This window comes from Nycticebus coucang, chromosome 4 (assembly GCF_027406575.1).
Source record: "Nycticebus coucang isolate mNycCou1 chromosome 4, mNycCou1.pri, whole genome shotgun sequence".
NCBI classification, from domain to species: Eukaryota; Metazoa; Chordata; class Mammalia; order Primates; family Lorisidae; genus Nycticebus; species Nycticebus coucang.
In genome coordinates this window covers 148,450,205-148,469,650 of record NC_069783.1, presented here as the reverse complement: position 1 = coordinate 148,469,650, position 19,446 = coordinate 148,450,205, and the positions used below count along the sequence as shown (strand labels likewise).

General features: G+C 39.2%; 1 pseudogene; it reads right to left on the bottom strand.

Annotated features, from left to right (window-relative positions):
• Positions 1-8,607: 8,607 nt before the first annotated feature.
• On the bottom strand, positions 8,608-11,710 carry LOC128583184 (oxysterol-binding protein-related protein 8-like; annotated as a pseudogene).
• Positions 11,711-19,446: the final 7,736 nt, after the last annotated feature.

Below are 19,446 nucleotides of genomic sequence, written 5' to 3'. Positions count from 1 at the left end.
ATCACACTAGTTAATATATTCCTCACATTGTTTACTTAATTATTGTGTTAAGACATTTATACTCTATGCTTAATACATACAACATGTACCCTTGCAGTACGCACCATAGGTGTGATCCCACCATTCACCCTCCCTTGATCTGACCTTTCCCCTCCCACCCCCACTACTCCCTCCTTCATCCTGGGTCATAGTTGTGATCTATTCTTCATATGAAAGTGTGAGTGATTGTAAATTGGTTTCATAATAGTACTTAGTACATTAGATATTTTTTCTTCCATTCTTGAGATACTTTACTAAGTAGGATATGTTCCAGATCCAATCATGTAAATGTAAAAAAGGTAAAGCCTCCATCTTTTTTAAGGTTGCATAATATTCTGTGGTATACATATACCACAATTTATTAATCCATTCATGGGCACTTGGGCTTCTTCCATGACTTGGTTATGATGAATTGAGCTGCAGTGAACAATATGGTGCAAATATTTTTGTTACAAAGTGATTTTTTGACTTTTGGATATACACCTAGTAGTGAAATTGCAGGTTCAAGTGGCAGGTCTACTTGTAGATCCCTGAGTATCCTCCATACTTCTTTCCAAAAGGGATGCATTAGCTTGCACTCCAACCAGAAATGCAGTAGTGTTCCTTTTTATCCACATCCACCCCAACATCTGTAGTTTTGGGATTTTCTTACTGTATCCAATTTTTAGCTAAGAACATATCATCAGCCAACAGGATTAGGGTGATTTCCTCTTTCTTAACTTGGATGCACTTTCTTTCTTTTTCCTGCCTGATTGTTCTGGCTAGGATTTCCAGTACTATATGTAGTAGATCTGGCAAAGGCTGGCATTCTTGTGTTGTTCCAAGACTTAAGAGGAAAACTATTACTTTTTCCCCATTCAGTGGGATGTCAGCTGTGTGTTTTTTATATATGGCTTGTATTATTTTGAGCTATGTTCTTTCTTTGCCTAGTTTTTTCAAGGTTTTTATCATGAAGAGATATTGGATGTTGTCTAATGCTTTCTGGGCATCGATTCAGATGATCTCCTGGTTTTTGTTTTAAATTCTGATCTTGCAGTGAATCACATTCACCGACTTGCATATGTTCAACCATCCTTTCATCTCTGGGATGAAACCCATTTGATCATGGGAAATTATCCCTTTGATGTGCTTTTGGAGTCAGTTTGCTCATATTTTGTTTGAATATTTTTGCACTTCTCTTTATCAAGGGCATTGGTCTGTAGTTTTCTGATTTTGTTGTGTCCTTTCCTGGCCTTGAGGTCAGGGTGATGCTCTCATAATGAGTTAGTGAGGTTCGATCCTTTTCAATGTTATGGAATAGTTTTAGTAGGACAGATACCAGTTTCCTTGAGTTCAGCTGTGAATCTTGTTCTGAATGTTTTTGTTTGGGAGATTCTTATTCCTGATTTTCTTTTCTTTTCCTCTTAATCTAACTCTTAAAGAAGCAACTTGTGGTGTCTTTGATCATTTGTTTTTTTTGTTTTGTTTCATTTTTTTACTTTGTTTTATAATTTCTCTTATTTCTGCTCTGATCTATTTCTCATCTTCTTGCAGCTGTGGGCTTGTTTCTTCTCATTGTTTCCGTTTTCTGAGGGTTGGCACTTTTCTTTTTGGTATAGACATTTAGTGCTATAAACTTCCCTCTTGGCACTGCTTTTGTTATGTCTTAGAGATTTGGATATCCTGCAATGCCACTGTAACTTACTTTACAAATTTTTTTGTTTTTCTTGTTGATTCCATTGTTCACCAAAGATTATTTGGCAGGAGGTTGTTTACTATCTAGGTATATGTTTAGTTTTGGTAGTTCCTCTTTCAATCGAATTCTACTAAATAGTTTTATTTCACTGATCTGAGAAATTAGTCGTATGGTATAATTTTGATTTTTGAAAATTTTCTGTAACTTGGTGTATGGCCTAACATATAGTCTAATTTGGAGAATGTTCCATGTGTTGGTGAGAATAAAGTATATTTTCCAGTTTATGTGTAAATATTCTGTAAATATCTGATAGGTCCATTTTCTCTGGCATCTCTTTCCAGTTCTAACATCTTCTTTTGTCAGTGGAGGTTGACAGCTCTCACCATTCTCATGTCTATTCTTACGAGTAGCAGCATCTGTTTTATGTATCTGGGATCTCAGGCATTAAGTGCATACGTATTTAGGGTCGTAATGTATTGTTGAATTGATCACTGTATCATTATATAATGACCACTTTTGTGTTTTTCAACTATTGGTGACTTGAAGTCTGTTTTATCCTGAGGCAATAATAGCTACTCCTACTGGAGTTGGGTTTCCACTCCCAGGAAATGTTTTTCCCCAAAACCACTTTTCCTTCATTTTGAGAGACTCTTAATGAGTTAAATGGCTTTCTTGAAGACAGCAGGTATTTGCATTTGGGTTGTGGGGGGGTTGTTTGTTTTGTGGTGTTTTAATCTATTCCATGAGCCTGTCCTGTTTAAATGGGGCACTGGGGGGAGTTACATAAAATGTTAGCATTGATAGGAGAGACACTGTTCTGATCATCATGTTCTTTGTTATCAGTAGCTTTGTATTTTTCTTCTGCTGCTCTTTCTTAAGAACTGTGACTTTTTAAAAATTAATTAATTTTTTCAGGCTAATATGAGACTGCATATAATAAAGTTACAATTTCTGCATGTGTTAGGTAAGGTCCCTGTGGCAGTTGTGCCCCTCCCCCAGTAGGTGTGCTGTGTACCCTCACACTGTGCCCATTAGGTGGAAGCACACCCATCCCCCTTCCTCCTCCCCTCTCCCCTTCTCTCCTCCACTTTCACTCCCTAAAACTTGAATTAAATTGAGTGTTTCTCTTATGTGTATGTGGGCATCTATTTAGTTTGTCTACTGGCTTCATATTAGCATTGAGTGTACATTACATCTTTTTTATTAACCTGGATAGAGTTGGAGAACATCCTCTTTAGAAAAGTAACTAGGAATGGAAAAGGAAAACTGTGAAGTTTCACTTTTGAGTTTTTATACTGGTGTGTATTGACTATTGTGTTTGATTTGTAGGGCACCTTGGAGCATTTCTGGCACTCTTCCCTCAGAATTATACCTGGGGTGTGCCTTTTAATCTGGAATGCTCTCTTCAGAAAGAAACAACCTAACGACAGATTTTTCTCATCAGCTGTTTTCTCCATATCCCCTCTATGATTTTCACCAGTGATAGCTTGCCAAGATATTAACAGATATTTTTACAAGCCGTATATACTCTTTAGAATTCTTCCAGGTAGAAATTGATGGAACATTTCTGTTTTCATTTATGTCTCTCTGTAGGTAATAAGGTTTCAGCTTTCAGGTAGTGGTAGATGACCATCTTTAACCGCTTAAGTGTCTTCTTTTATAGCAATCAAATGAAACTCTACAGAGAGAAAAACTAACTATAAATATTAATCAGTATTTTTATAGATATACTATGAATACAAGTCTTTTTTATACATCTTATTGTTCTGAATATGTTCCCTTCTTTTTTCCTTGACTTAAATTTGTAATTGATTGACCAACACGTCACTTTTTTTTTGTTTGCATGTTTATTCCTCCTCCTCTAACTTTGGAAATGATGACCCTTACCTCTACTTTTCTTGCAGAATACATTTCTTCAGTGTCTTTCCTTTCAGTTCCTCTCTCTCCATATTTAGTTACAACTTTCTATTTAGTAGTAAGGTATGTGTGCCTCTCACTCATCAGTCCTTACCCAACAGGGTTTGTTCTTGTTTGTTTATGTCTTTCTTGTAAGTACTAGAGTGTCAAACATAACAGAAAAAACTTCTACTACTTAAAGTGTCAACCAATTTAAATAAGATACTGCTAAAAGGGGCAGCGCCTGTGGCTCAGTGAGTAGGGAGCTGGCCCCATATGCCGAGGGTGGTGGGTTCAAACCCAGCCCCGGCCAAACTGCAACAACAACAAAAAAAAAACATAGCCGGGCATTGTGGCTGGTGCCTGTAGTCCCAGCTGCTCTGGAGGCTGAGGCAAGAGAATCACGTAAGCCCAAGAGCTGGAGGATGCTGTGAGCCGTGTGATGCCACGGCACTCTACCAAGGGCAGTAAAGTGAGACTGTCTCTACAAAAAAAAAAAAAAAAAAAAGGATACTGCTAAAAAAGCTAAACTCCCGGGTGGCGCCTGTGGCTCAAAGGAGTAGGGCGCCAACCCCATATGCCAGAGGTGGAGGATTTAAACCCAGCCCCAGCCAAAAACTGCAAACAAACAAAAAACAAAAAACAAAAAAAAAAAACTAAACTCCCACATATTTCTGGACAGGAGATGATTCATACAATTGTAAATCGTTGCAGATACATTTCAAAACATAACATGTAATTAATTTAAGTTTTTAATGTTAATTATCTCAGTGATACTTGTAACTACCTGGAAAAATTTTTGTTCTAAGTTATTTGTATTAAGATGCTACTGGATATCATAGTGTTTGTATAATAGTGAATGAGAAGTGAAGGCAGTAATTCTTTTTTCTCTTTTTAAAAAACTTTATTTAGAATGCCTACTTGAAGAAGTCAGCATGTTTTACATATTAGAAAAATTCCAATTCTTTTGTCTCTGCAAACATTTAAAGTATGTTAGGTATAATAGATTAGAAATGTAATACATTACAAAACAGTAGCCTTTGACTATCTGTACATTTACTATGCACCTTAAGGAAAATTATTTGACAGTGTGCTGTACTTAAACTGCAGGTAACATACTTTTATTCTATCATACAAAACTGACAAGTGGGAGTGCCTGAATTTATAAATGGCCATTAAACAATATTTAAACTGAGATGTATATTTAGCATGCTAAAAAGTGAAAAAAAAAACATTAGCTGAATTCTGTAGCTCATCAGTTCCAATATTTTATGGCATTTTTTTTTTAAATGAAAAATTTTGATGTTACAATGTTAAAATAATTTTACATGATAAATGCAGAAAGGAATTTTCTAAATATTTTAGAAAGTACATTCACATTCATTTGTCATGTTTTTTTTTTTTTTTTGTGGCTGTTCTCAAAGTGTTTATCATATTAAGAAGACACTGGTCCTAACTGGCTTATTGTACCCTCAATGAATCCCCAACAAAAAAAAAAAAAAAAAAGAAGACACTGGTCCTATACAATTTTAACAGTCCATCTGCAATTAAAAACTGTAACAGTATGTCAAAAGTAACAAAAAGCAAGTAATACTGAACTCACACAATAGGTAGAACAAAATGAAACCGAATTACATCATAATGGCAGGTTATACATTTTAAAGAATCTCTTTTTGCACTTAGTCAAATAAGGTAGAAGTGGAAACAAACTGATTTCTGTGGTTTCTCCTATTGGTTCAAATCAGAAAATTTGATATAAATGCTAATATTCTATTTCTGTTTATTTAACATAATTCAAAGTCATGCATGGCTCATCAATAATGTTACAACTTTATGTTCAAACAAAATACCAAAACTATTCATTCCTCACTAGAAATGCTGAACATTAGGAAGATGGAATTTTATATATTTGTTTTCTTAAATTTTGCTTAAGATATTCTTCAAAAAGTTAAAACTGCCCGCCACAATATTTTGTCTGTATATGGCACAAATTGACCTCCAAATCAGTGTGATTTCCATCAAAAAGGCACTGTTTACAAACCTCAGAATCTGACAAGTCTACTTCAGTGATGTCTGAGTGAATATATTTGAAATAGGTAAATAGACAAACCCTTATAAAATTACAGCATTACTGTTTAAATATACTAAAGCTATATAAAAGGAAATAAAATGACACAGAGAAATGACTCTTTTATGACAATTAAGCCTATAAACACCGAATCATACTATAATTCTGTAACACAAAAATGACAGAAAGTATTTTCTTAAAGGCACGAAAGCGTGAATACTAAATGATGGTTGTATTTTACAAGGCCAACTTTTCAATGGAATGCAGTTGCCAACTGAGCTATGACAAAGATTACATTGTACCTTTATAATTGATACAGAAGAGTACTGACATGAAACACAAGTGAAGTATCTATTGCTGAAACTTAACATTTCACATGCCCTGTTTATTATTGCCTTACCCTCCTGGGCCAGTTACATCTTAGTGAACGGTGGATGACTGATGGCATAGTAATTTAACAACCAAGAAAGAAATGTACATGTCAGTAATTATTACTTATTTAAGTTTTTATGTGGGAAAATAAAATTGATACTTTTTTGAAGAAAACTGGTCATTAAGATTGTAAATTTCAGAAACCCTCAAGAGGCTCTCAGACAACTGGAAACTGTCAATCACACTATGAAGCCACGTATGAAAGGAGATTATTCCCAGGTAAAGAAAATTTAAAGTCAATTACATATTATGGCTAAGTACAAAATTATTTATGTGTTTTAAAGATTCACACACTAATTCTACTATATAAGCACTGATCTAAAATGAAGCCACCAATTCCTAAGTTTTGTGTTCAGTTTATAGAAAGGAAGTCATACAACTAAAAGCATTGAGAGGACTTCAGTAAATAAAAAAACTGTCACCAATAAACCTGCTCTTATGAAATAGTGTTTTGACTCTTTGGGTAAGAACCCATAACATCCTCCCTAAAATTTTTTTTTTTTAATAAGGAAAATTACTACCTTTCTAGTCTTAGAAGATACCCATAAAATAAGACACATTTGGACCAAATAAAAATAATATACAAGTGGATAGGACCAAAAACCTAAGATTTGAGTCCCTAACAAAAAATTTTAAGTTTTCAGGATTTAATGATACGATTATTTTCATCATTAGCCAATGAAGTTACATGTAAATAAATTAATGCTAATTTAAACCATAAGAAAGATCAAATTGTACAGTATTTACAAAATATCACATATCAACGAGTAGGCAGTTGAACATAATGTTGGAACAGAATATTAACAAAAAATTACAATGACAAATACAAAATATAACCAAAACAAAAAAAACACTTGCTGTAGTCATGAAAATACTGAGTATAGGTACATCTTATTTATGGTTTTATCAATTTAAAAAATAATTTTACATGTACATATAGAGTACAATAGTTTGTCAACAAAACATGGTAATTTTTTTTTTTTTTTTTTGGGTACAGAGTTTCACGCTGATGTCCTGGGTGGAGTGCTGTAGCAGCATAGCTCACAGTAACCTGAAACTCCTGAATTCAAGCAATCCTCTTGCCTCACTTTCCCAAGTAGCGGTACCTACAGGCATGTGCCACAACTACCGGATAATTTTTACATTTTTAGTGGAGACAGGGTCTCGCTCTTGCTAAGGCTGGTCTTGAATTTCTGAACTCAAGCAATCCACCTGCCTTGACCTCCCAGAGTGCTAGGATTACAGGCGTGAGCCACTGCATCTAGCTGTGAATGGTTCTTTATAGAAATACAAGAGTTAAGATAGGTATATTTATTAGGGGGAAAGAGCAAGCTCTTTTTATGATTTTAATTTTCATAATGCAGCATTCATCCCTTGATTTTGTATTTATCATAGCATAATAAACAGTTGATTATTGTTTTATTGGTCTCACAGTCTCAAGCAAAGGCAAATGTGGCCAGAGAAAATCCACTCTCTGACCTCCACTTTCATTAAGATTCATTTCAAAATCTGTACTTTCAGGATTCCAAGATATATTTTAAGACATTATGTTCCTAAGCTTAACTACCTTGGCAAAACTTGCTTTTGCAGACTGTTGATATTTATGTAAAAAAAAAAAAAAAATGTTAAAATACTAAACTGAAGAAACAAAAAAACTTAGGAAAAAGTATGCCTGAGCTGAACAAAAGGAATCTTAAAGAACTGTGGTTTTGCCACAGAAAGAATTTACTGAGACAGAGGAGGATAATAAGGAATTAAACTTCAGACGTGATACTCTTCTCAGATGCTCGACTTATTGCACATTTTAAATAAACCAATTTCAATATACACAGAAAGGCCACCACACAGGGTTTTACTGCCTTTCTCTTTTTGGCATTTTAAGTAAAATATTGATTATAATTTTTGTATTCTACTTATTGACTGACCATACTAGAGTCTAACTCTAAATAAAAGCTAAAGTAAAGTTTCATAATAAAAAAAATGAATTATCAGCATTCCATATACCCTACAAACATCTCTAGAAGTTGACCTAAAATGGACCAGCTGATTTAAAAAAATACAAAAATGTGGGGGGAAAAAAGCAGTCAATTTTGACCATACCTTTTTCAACAAGTGCTTAAAGTGGTATTATAATCAATCCAAATAGTTACATACAAGTTTTTTCATATTGATATACACGTAAGTACATACATACCTGTATCTATAAATACTAAGTTAAATTCTAGGGGTTAAAAAAATCTTGTGTAAACTTTTTAAAAAGCAATTTGCCACCTGTCTCCATATTATACACTGATCATTCACACTATTTTCTTGCTGTTTATAAGAAGACAATTGAGCTGGGTGTTTGGAAATTATTTTAACAGTACAATGTACTGAGTTATCCATGTGTAGTATTCTATCATTTCTCAATCTGTAATGTCTTATTGATAAAAGCTTTGTGCCAGTTTTAAGAAGAAAATAAATTACATATATTTATAAGAGTAATAGCATTTTTGTTATGAACAATGTTAATGTTATATCTAAGAACATATTATAGAATACAAAGACCACTATCAGGTAAGAGTAGATAAGAGACAGCTGTGTATACATGTAGATTTATTATACTCACATGTGGACACATTTTCACGAAAGCTAGAAATGTCCTGGCACTTCACACACAGGTCACTTTAATAACCAAATAGGATAGCTCTTGTTTCAGGTTAAGGGTAAAAGATACAAAAGATTAACACCTCTCCATTTATCTCCTAGGTTTTTTGAAATTTTGTGATGTTTTAATAAAGACCAAACCAACTTGGTCATTAGTCCTAGGCAAAATCTCATGGTTCTAGTTCATTGATTCAACAGTAGAGAACTTCTATTTAAACATGAAGTTTATTATGACTTGAAGCAAAATCAGGAGGAAAATGTTGAAGTAGTCTTTTTGCTGCAGAAAATAATCCGTTGCAGGTGTGCTTGAAACCAAATGATTTCGAAGAACCATAATATTTCTTTTAATTTCCTCCTGTGTTTGTTTTATGGATTCAATGGAACTTTGAATGTCTCCCAGTTCTATCCCTTTCTTTCTTCTTGTACTTGGTTTTAATGATTGAGCTTCACTTCAGATGAGTCTTGGATATCAGGTTCTGGGGAAGAATATCCTTTTGCTACTTTCTTCTGTCGCCTGGTTGGCTTATGTTTCACTTTTGGGACACTAACCATTGGAGTTTGATGTTTCACTTTGGTCTGGATAACAGCATCTTTTTCAAACTGTATCATATCATTAAGTGGGTCCCATGGTCGGGTATCTGCGAACTTGTAATGCATTCTCCTGTGAGTGGATCAAGTTCAAATAACTTACAAGTCCATTCTTCATTTTTTGTCTTTCGATCTCGGGCAGCTTGTCTCTGAGCTTCTTCTAAAACATACTTCTCTTGAGTAGCTTCTGTTTGGTCTTTGGCATTTATGGCTCGAGTTACCCGCTGCCAGAGTTTTTCTGATTCAAAATCTCCTTGTTCTTCAAATTTTACAGTGTGCCTTATTAATCTCCATTGCTTAATGTCAGGTGTTGGATTCCAGAAAGCCTCTGAATTATCAGTCTTTTTGTCATTAATAAAAACTTCACTATCCCAGTGGCCTTCCAAAGTAGCTAAGACTTCTTTTCCCAATTTAAGTTTCCCTGATATTTGATTAACACAATCACCACTCCCTAGAAATGGCTTTAGTTTAAACTCAAGTATTGCACTGAATCCAGTTTTTTGACATGTAATATTGACTGCTCCTCCAAGCTCCAGTGTCATTGTGCCATAAAGAATTCCTTTACAATGAGCATATGGCATTGCCATTACATAATCTTCACCTCACCTCTATTCAAGAAAGTTAATCGTGCTTCTCCCTCTAATATTGCAGATAATGAGTTTCCATAAAATTTGGACTTAGCCAGGATACTACCACTAAGGCAAAATCCATCTTTTCGGTTACTAACATAAAAGGCAGATATTGGTGGATGATGGGACACCTGTTCAGCAATATAAAAAGTTTTGCTGTTTGTCCTGGGATGAATCCATAAACAGCGGAAAGTCTCACCAAGTATAAGATTATAGGGTTTCTTCAGACCCTTTGGCTTTTTATAGAATCCTGACAAATACCATTTCACTACTTTCTTCAAACGGAAATAAGGATTTTCTTCAAGAGCAGCCTCAGAAAGGAAATCTGCATGATAGTAGTAATCTGAAGGTTTATCCAGGAAAGAACGGGGTTCCAAAATTTATGTAGGCAAAACCACCCTGGACAGGTCCATGCCAGGACAAACGTTTCAACAGTGTCCAGATAAAGCTTTTGTTTCTTCAGACACAGTTTCTGTTTGAGAAGCCTCCCCAGCTTCCCCAAGCTCTTCATGGCTCTCTTCAGTATAGATAGTTTCCTTCAAAGGTTCAACAGGCTCAGGTTCAATGTAGGAGTCATCTTGCCTTTCTGATGTATCTGTGTCACTTTCTTCACTTTTCCCCATCACCTCATTGTCAGACTCATCGTGTTCTTGATCATTTTCTTTATCAGATTTATCAGAATACATATCTTGGTCCTTAAAATGTTGGTGTTCGATTTCACTATCATTTAACTGAAAGTTGTCACTGCTGTGGAGATTGTTAGCACTAACAAGCCATACAAAGTCACATGTGTGCTCTCGGATGAAATGCTCAGGTCATGTTCCTTTCCTTCCCTGATCATTGTATGTTTAAGAAGACTAGAACATTTCAAAGCCAACACCAAAGCATCCATCCAGCACCTTCCATCAGACTCCGAAGTGGCTCGGATGATCAAGTAACTGCTAGGGAGGGGCTGAGTTATGGATCCAACTGCTTCACCTTTTGGATCCTTCACTGCCCAAATAGATTGTTCCAAAGGATGGAAAAGTTTGAAACAAAAGCCATCCTTTTTTGATGGACGCTAAATGATTTCACAGGCATTCAGAAGGACTGTTCCTACCCACTGACCATTTTTTTTTGGGTTTTATAGATCAGCAGCACCCCAGGTTTCAACACACACCACAACTTGGTCCAGCTCTTTAGTGTACCACGAATCTTCAACCAATCAGCCATAACAATGACAGAAGGATCTGTGATTGTACTGAGTAACTCCTTTGTAGCTCTTTTCTTTTCTTCTCGGTAATTTTTCTTTTGCACCTTAAGACAGTCTTTCTTTGTGAGCTTGTTTGAAGTTGAGTTGTCCTTCTCCGAGCCATTATAAAGTTTAGATTCAGACTTACTCTTTGACATAGAAAGTGAAGACTCATCTCTATTTTGAGAAATATCTTCCTTCCCTCTTTCAAAACCCTGGCTAGGAGGACTTGCTGGACTGAGATGGCCGATGTAAATCTTCGGTTGGTGTTGGATAAGCTTCTCTCCCTTGGCGCTGACTCATCTTTTCTGGGGTTAGATGTTGAGCTTCCTCACTGTTTGCTATAACATGGAAGTTCGGTCAGGCTCTCCATCTGGCAAACCTGTCTCCATAATGGAAGAAGATAGGTTTCTGCTTCTCTTTACATTATTGTTCAGCCATCATGTATATCTGCAAATCCGGTGCGGGCCCCCAGCGAGGCGGGAGGCAGGGAGCCGGTTCCTCTGGAGTCGCAGGGACGCCGCGGTCCGGGGCCCTGCACGCGTCGGGTCGGACTCCAACTTCTCTTGGCGGCTGTGGCCGGCGGCGGCTGGGGCGCGAGCCCAGACTGAGGGCGCTGTCTAGGTGCAACCGGGGCGCCGCCGGCGCGGCCCGCGAAGAGGGGCGGGAACTCTGGCCCCGCCGTCCGCCCGCCAGAGCGGCCTCCCACCTGCTCTCCGCCTGCCCTCCGCCTGCCTGCGGCGGCGGCCAAGCTAGCGTATAGCCGCCGGTGCTGCCGCCAACACCGCCGCCCGGCCCGGAGCGCGCCGCGGCCTAAAGTTGTCATCGGCCTAGTCGCCGCCTTTCTGGGCGGCAGTAATATTTTGATGACATCTGTACCATCTCTCATAATCCTTCCCCCAGGAGGAAACAGGTTAGAAAACAGCAGAATGGAGGTTGGAGTCTACGTCTGAGTGACTCCACAACCTGTTTACTTTTTCGTTAGACCATGGAGTCGTGGTGAAAATTATACTTAATTTATCCAGTTTAGTACTTCTTATTCTTAAAGTTGTTGTCTTTTGTTCAATTGTAGATGTATTTGAAGACTTTTAATCTTCAACTTGAATAACCAAGAAGCCTTATTTCCTTTATACTAGGTACACTATCCAATTTTTACCTAAGATCCTGTGCGGTGTAAAGAGAAGAAATTAAGAGCTATTAGTATGTTGCTTACCGGGGTATAAAAAAACCCATGTGATATTTAACATAGGGTTTTGTTTCTTTCTTAAATTATGGAAGCACATAGGAATGCCTCAGTGCTGTAATCGCACAAATGGAGATGCATGTCTTCCACATTCTAAAACTTTTAAGATTAATTTTTATAAAGAAGTCTCCTTCTAGTGTCTTGAACCAGTGCTTTAGAATATTTTTATTCGATTTAAAAATGCATATGCCAACAATGTTCCAGAAATAAATGTTTAAATGTGTTAATAAAAGTATATTTTATATTTTCAAAACAGATATTAAAATATTTAACTGATAAACTGAATCTTAAATTTGTTCCCTCCTCTTGTTTTCATTTTCAAAATTTGGGAATTCTGTGTAGGTTTGTGTTAATTAATTCTCCTAGTTTAGAATTAAGAACAATCTTCTTAATCTCATATACTTTTTCTAAGTAAGGTTATCTAATCCTACTCCCAATGTATATATCCAGAATTGTCTTCTACAGCCCCCGGAATTCGATACATCACCAATGAAGATGTTCTGGGCCCTCATCTGACTCTTTCCTGACTTTTCCTAATCTTCTCTGTCATCTGGCTTTCCCACCCTAGTAAATAACATCTATAGAACATAGCACGGAAACAGGCAAGCAGGAATGGTCCTACCTCCAGCTAGTCTAGTCATTCACCAAGTGCCGTGTTTGCCACCTGCTTACTAATTTCCATATCTTACTACTCTAATTCACCCTGACTTATGATTTTTAAACACTCTTTTCTAGTCACCTCCCCCACCTCAGCTCATTTATCTTTATTTTGCTGCTAGGATGACCTTTCCAAAATATATTCGTGATGATCTAAGTCACCTGCTCATTGAGCAGATCCCCATGACATGAAGGGGAAAGTGTATGTTCCAGGATGGTACACTCTGGTTGGCCTTATTCTCCCCTTTTCTCTCTCCACCTCATTCCCTATAACTGTGTTCCAGTTTTTCCACATTCCTGTTCTACCCTTCACCTGCTGTTCTGTTTCATGGCTCTTTGTTTTGCCCATGCTGCCCTGTCTAGAAACCCTGCACACCCTCATGCTTGTCTTTCACAATCTGGTCCTATCTATGTAGCATTTCCTGACTTTCCAGATAGAACTGACTGTTCCCTCCATTGTGTGCCCTTATCGTCCTTCATTCACTTTAATTTTAGAGCTAGTGAATTGTCCTTTTCCATTCTTGTTTTCATACACCTCTACGCACACTTTAAAATAGGGTAGCATGTGCCTTCTCTTTACATGTTCAGTTCCTCTGAGAATATGCCCATGACTGATAGACACACTAAATATTTATTGTCTTACTGACCAAGGGGATGAGTTAATGCCATAAATACATTGTGTTCTGAAGTCAGGTTTTTGTTTTTTTTTTTTTTAGCAGCAAGGAACAGACAATCCAGCAACTGTAAAGAAAATTGGCATTGGTGTTATTGAAAATATTCTACAAGAGCAAAAGAATAACATCAATTTTACTTTCATGCACAAAAATAACAGAAGTGGTAAGTTAGTGAATATCTCTGAAAATGTTTCTGTGCTTAAATGCTGTTATTGAGACTCCAATTCATGTATGGAGATTCATATGTAACATGCATTTCTTTTTTTTTTTTTTTTTTTTGTAGAGACAGAGTCTCACTTTATGGCCCTCGGTAGAGTGCCGTGGCCTCACACAGCTCACAGCAACCTCCAACTCCTGGGCTTAAGCGATTCTCCTGCCTCAGCCTCCCGAGTAGCTGGGACTACAGGCGCCTGCCACAACGCCCGGCTATTTTTTGGTTGCAGTTTGGCCGGGGCCGGGTTTGAACCCGCCGCCCTCGGTATATGGGGCCGGCACCCTACCCACTGAGCCACAGGCGCTGCCCGCATTTCTTTTAAATATTTTTCTTTCGCTGTTTTTCTTCCTACTATCAACTTTTGCTTCCTCAGACTACTTTATTCCTGAAATTATTTTCTACTATTCATTTGATTTCATTTAAATAAAAATGAATGGTGATAGACTTGTGTATGTATAATTCACAGTACAATTGTTCTCATAAACAACAATTTAGAGATATAACGTCTGCATTAGCATCCAAAAAAAAGGGAGATACCGAAATCACCTTGGGCAGTAGCTGCCTTTGCTTGCAGAAGCCATGTGTAGGGGAAACAATGTTAAGAGGATCTTGGGAGCCTCCCTGTCCTACAAATGGCAGGGATGTCCTACAATGTCCTACAATGGCAGCACCACCAGACAAGAGACTCTCCCAGGCATCTGGCCAGATATCCAGGAGGAGGTCAGAGAGGGCTGAGCCCCCCAAACTGCAAACACTTTCAACTCATTCCTACCATGTGATTCGCAGGGGTGCCCACTGGGCAAGAAGACTCAAGAGCAGAGGCTGAAGCAGGTGGGATCTTTCCCCTGCCAGTTCAGAAACAGAGTTTACTACAGGAATAGCATGGCTCAACTCAAAAATCAGGCAGTGACAGCCCCATCTATCCCCCTCCAACATACACACAGGGGGCTCAGGTGACTGCTGGCCTGGCTGAGGAGGATGCCCTCTACGCAGGGGGGCTCTGGCTCACCCAACTGCACTGTGTGACTCTGTCCTCTGGCCATATTTGGAGGAGCCTTAACTGTGGATAAGCCATTTTTGAGGCTTGGAGGAGCTTGGAGGAGCCTTAACTGTGGATAAGCCATTTTTGATAGAAAGCAGTGTTAAGAAAGTCACTGCTGCCTGTTTTGGTAGGCAGGAGCCATACAGGAGGTAGGTCCTCAGAGAGAAAAGAAGGAAAGGACTGCTCAGAGGGGAGCAGAGAGAAGTGATGCTGAGAGTTTCCTGATGTTGGCTTTCTTTCTAAAGCCACCTGTGGTCTTGGCCTTGGGGTCTGGAGACAATCCACTGTCCGGGCAAATAAAGCCGCCATGTTTGCCTTTCACATTTCTTTTGTGTGGGTGGACCCCCTATTTATCCTTCCAGATTCAATTCAAGCACCTGTTCTTGAGAAAACTGTGTAACTTCCTCTGTGTCTGTCAGAGAGCTCAGCCTTTGTCCTCAGCCAGACTCTGGCTTCCCTGAAGGGACAGGGTCTAGATCCATCTTGGCAGCCCCATCATGCAACAGGAAGCTTGACCAAGAGCTCAAACAGAGTTTTAAAATAAAGTACTCGACAGAAGGCGCTTCCCCAGAGGTATAGCCCAAGGGGAGTATAAAATGTGTTCATAGCTTCTGGCAATTAGCTCACTGGTATCTTCCTCAGAAAAGAGTTTTGCATGAATTGTGGTAGGAGAACCCAGAACATCACAGACTGAAGAGTGGTCAGGAGGAATGCAAGGAAAAGGAAAATAAACAAAGCAAAATTTCAAGAAATTTGGCATGAAGAGGAGTAGGGTTGGTATCTAGGTGAAGAATGAAATGATTTATGGAAGAACAAGAGGGCCCAGGGCAGCAGAGGCCCTGCTGTTCCCAGTGAAAGAGAGTGACCATTGGGGCAGACCCCTGGCTGTTCCTAGCTGTGCAACACCTGAAATGACAGTTTTCTGGGTTTTGAGTTCAGATGTCACAACCTTACTGCTGAGCTACGAGGGACAGGCACACCCAGGACGAGGCTTTAGACAAATCTTACAGGTAGTTGGAGGAGCCTCAGCAGTGCCGGAGGAGAGGGTATTCTTCCTAAGAGAGTTACTGTGTGATTCTGAGTTGCTTTTGACAATAGTATTTAAGTAGGCTGGGATGTTGAGAAAGCTGGAGAAAGCTCTACATCAGTTGATGCTCCCCTTGGCACCATTTACAAAGTGTGAGAGAACAGGGCTCCGGTTGAGGTGGAGACCGCCAGGAGGGGAAGAAGAAAAATGAAGGTGACAGGGAAGCTGAGGGGAGCCTGGTCCCTGTGGGATGCCAAGGCAGGGTTGGGAGCCAGTGGCAGTTGCTGGGAGCAGTTGCTGGGCAGGACTATTGGAACCTCGGACAGTTAGTGGTTGGTTCTGTCCACAGCTGTGGAGGGAGGGGCAGTGACTGCCAGAGCAGCTGCAGGTGACAGGCTGGTGCTGGGCAGAGGGAAGAGCCAGACAATGACAAGCCGTTGACACACTCCTCCCTCTCTGCTTTCCAAGTCCCCAGTTCCGTGCTGGGTGTCAAGTCCCGAGAAGGGGAGGCTGGAGGGTCCTGCGTTCCATGGGGGCAGTGATGGAGCACAGGGCCTGGACTTGTAGAACAAGTTTTTCCTCTTCTGACAGCTCCCACTGTCTGGCAGCGACTCTGCACACTGAGCCACTCACTGGGACACCACCACGAGGCTCTACTGGGCAGAAGCAAGGCTGGCCTCACAGACAGGAGGACAGGGCATCTTAAAGAAGACAGGTAGTAGCATGTGTCACATCTGTTGGATTTGACAAAAAATTTGGCTCCTTTTTCCCAAACAGCCTGTGTGAAATGAGAAAAGAGCAGGGACAGAGAGCTATGTGCACCCGCCTCCCCAAACCTCACAGCCTTCACTGGGCCCTGTGACATTTCCAAAGTGCATCATAGATGTCGCTTTTCTTAGTTGCTTGACTGACTTTAGTTACTCTGCGCTGAGCAACAGAGGAGAGCTGTGTCATTCCCTCTCAGTGCCTCGAATGTCTTCTGAGACTTCCCCCGACCTCCGGGCCGCTTCTTTTCTTCAACCTCCTGCTCCCAGCCCTGGGCTGTTCCCACCTGGGGCTCACAGCCCTGCTGCTCTCAGAGACCCCCCCCCTCCCATGGCCCCTGGGGCTCCTCTAGGACTAGCACAGAGAGGCCTTGCAGGGGTTTCCCGTCTGATGGTGCCGCCCTGCCCTGCCTGTCTCTGATCTGCTCCTGTCTCTGTGGTCTTTATCAGACATTGTGCTTGTCCCAGCATCTGCCAGAGATGGTATCTTGTCAATCCAGCAATTAGTACCCATGTGCTGCATACCTGATGAGCACACAAAATCAGAGTTTCCCTTTTCTACAACCTAACCTTGGGGCGGGACTCCATTCGCATGGTAGTTTCTTATTAGTAGCTTTGATTTTTTTTATAAACTAAAGCTACAGTGTGTCAGCCGTACTTTCCACGGCCCCAGGGCTTTCTTGCCACTCTGTCCTGGGTGGTCAGAGTGAAAACAACAGCTTTTTCTAGACTTTGTTGTCTGGCTGTTTTTCCACAGTGGATGCATCTCTGTCTTCCAAATATTTGTCTCTCAAATCTTTCAATTTCTGCCTTCTAGAATGTACAGATATATGACTGCATATTTGGTAGTGGTTTTTAAAGCTGTTTTGATCACTTTTGCATCCATGGAGCACAGACTGGTATCTGCACAGTCATAAATACTAATGGAATAAGCCTTTTAAATTATGACAAGGATCATATACAGGTTCATCTTTATTTAATGACACTGAAGTCTTAATAATTTAAGACTTTCAGACTTTCTAATAAAAAAAACATAATCAACATGAAATTAGCATTCCTACGTTGTCCTTGTCAGTAGTTTGCGGCTATTCTGAATATTACTGTAACTTGTCAGCCAATATCTGCCTTCTTTAAACTCCACCAAACCTGCTAGGAGGATGGATAGATTTGCTATTTCATCATAGATATCAATGGGAAAATAGCATTTGGATTATAGAAGTCTGCTTTACAGTTGAACAGTTTCTTTCCCAACTCTGGAAAGATACCACCCCAATTACTAATATTTTCCACTACCCGAAGTCTACCATTATGACACAATTATTTTAACATATATTTTGTGGATATTAAATATGCACCCAAATTGTTAAAAGAGCATTTGAGCGAGAAGCACTTTATGCCAGTGGTTCCAAACTCATCTGCACACACTGGATCTGGGGAACTTCAGAAACTACCGATGGCTTTATCTCCTGTTCCTCTCTCCATGAAGATTGTGACTTAATATGTCCAGGATGTGGCCTGAGCTTTGTAACATTTTAAAAAATCCCCCAGTGATTCTCATGTGCAGCAAACATGGGAACCTGTATTTTAGGGTTCATCTGTGATTTATATAATACTGGGGGTTAATTGGTAAATTTATTTCTTTAGACTTTGCTATAAGTTCTGAGCGGAAAAAGTCTGCACATGCTGGGAACAAGTGTTTTTGTGCATGTGCGTTCCGTGGAAGGGGAAAGTTTAGTGCAACAGACCGCCCTGTCGGTGGCCTTCAGTCCGAGGGAGTGCAGGGAGAAGGAACGAGGAAAGTTGAGAGGTCGGCGCAGGAAAAATGACAGACTGCCACACAGCATGTGATGAAGGAAGCAGCTGTGAATTTATTGGGTATACATGTTGGTATTTATACATTTTTACAGAGCTTACATAATGCAATCTTTTTGCTTACGTGTGCGGGTTATCTTTGCGTTTACAAGTGTGATTTATTATGCATTGTTATGTTTTAACGTTCCGCTTCCGGAGGGTGTTATGTTTGTTATGTTATGTTTTAACGTTCCGCTTCCAGAGGGTGGCGGTTATTAGTCAACTCTGCCCGCTTTCTCCTATCTCAGTTTCTTATTATCTTTTTAGAACAGCTTGACATCTTCTTTATGTTAATGCTTGACTAATTTTACATTTACTATTTGATTTTATTGTTATTGATAATTATAATTTTGATTTAGCGTAAATTCCTTGACAAGTATTATTTTTCCTATTGATTTTTATTATGCGTGACAATTGGTGAAACAAGATGTTCTGAACAGGACTTTATGGTGGGTGGATGTGTTTCAGTGACTTTGTAACTTATGTAGATAATTTGTATTTCATGTCCTTGGGCTTATCGTCTTAGCTCACTGGTGGGAAAACATCTTTATGTGCTCATTGTTGGTGCTACTGAGTCTAGCAGCTCACAAGGCTGTGCTCTATCTGGATTAGTAGTGCATTGTGCTCATTCTTAGGAAAGTACATATTGACAATTTATGAGAACAAACAGACTTCTGGTACAGGATGACAAACACATGAGTAGACGCCACAATCTTTAAACTTAAGCGGGTAACTGAGCATGCTAGGCAACATTTCTGATGCTGTGCATA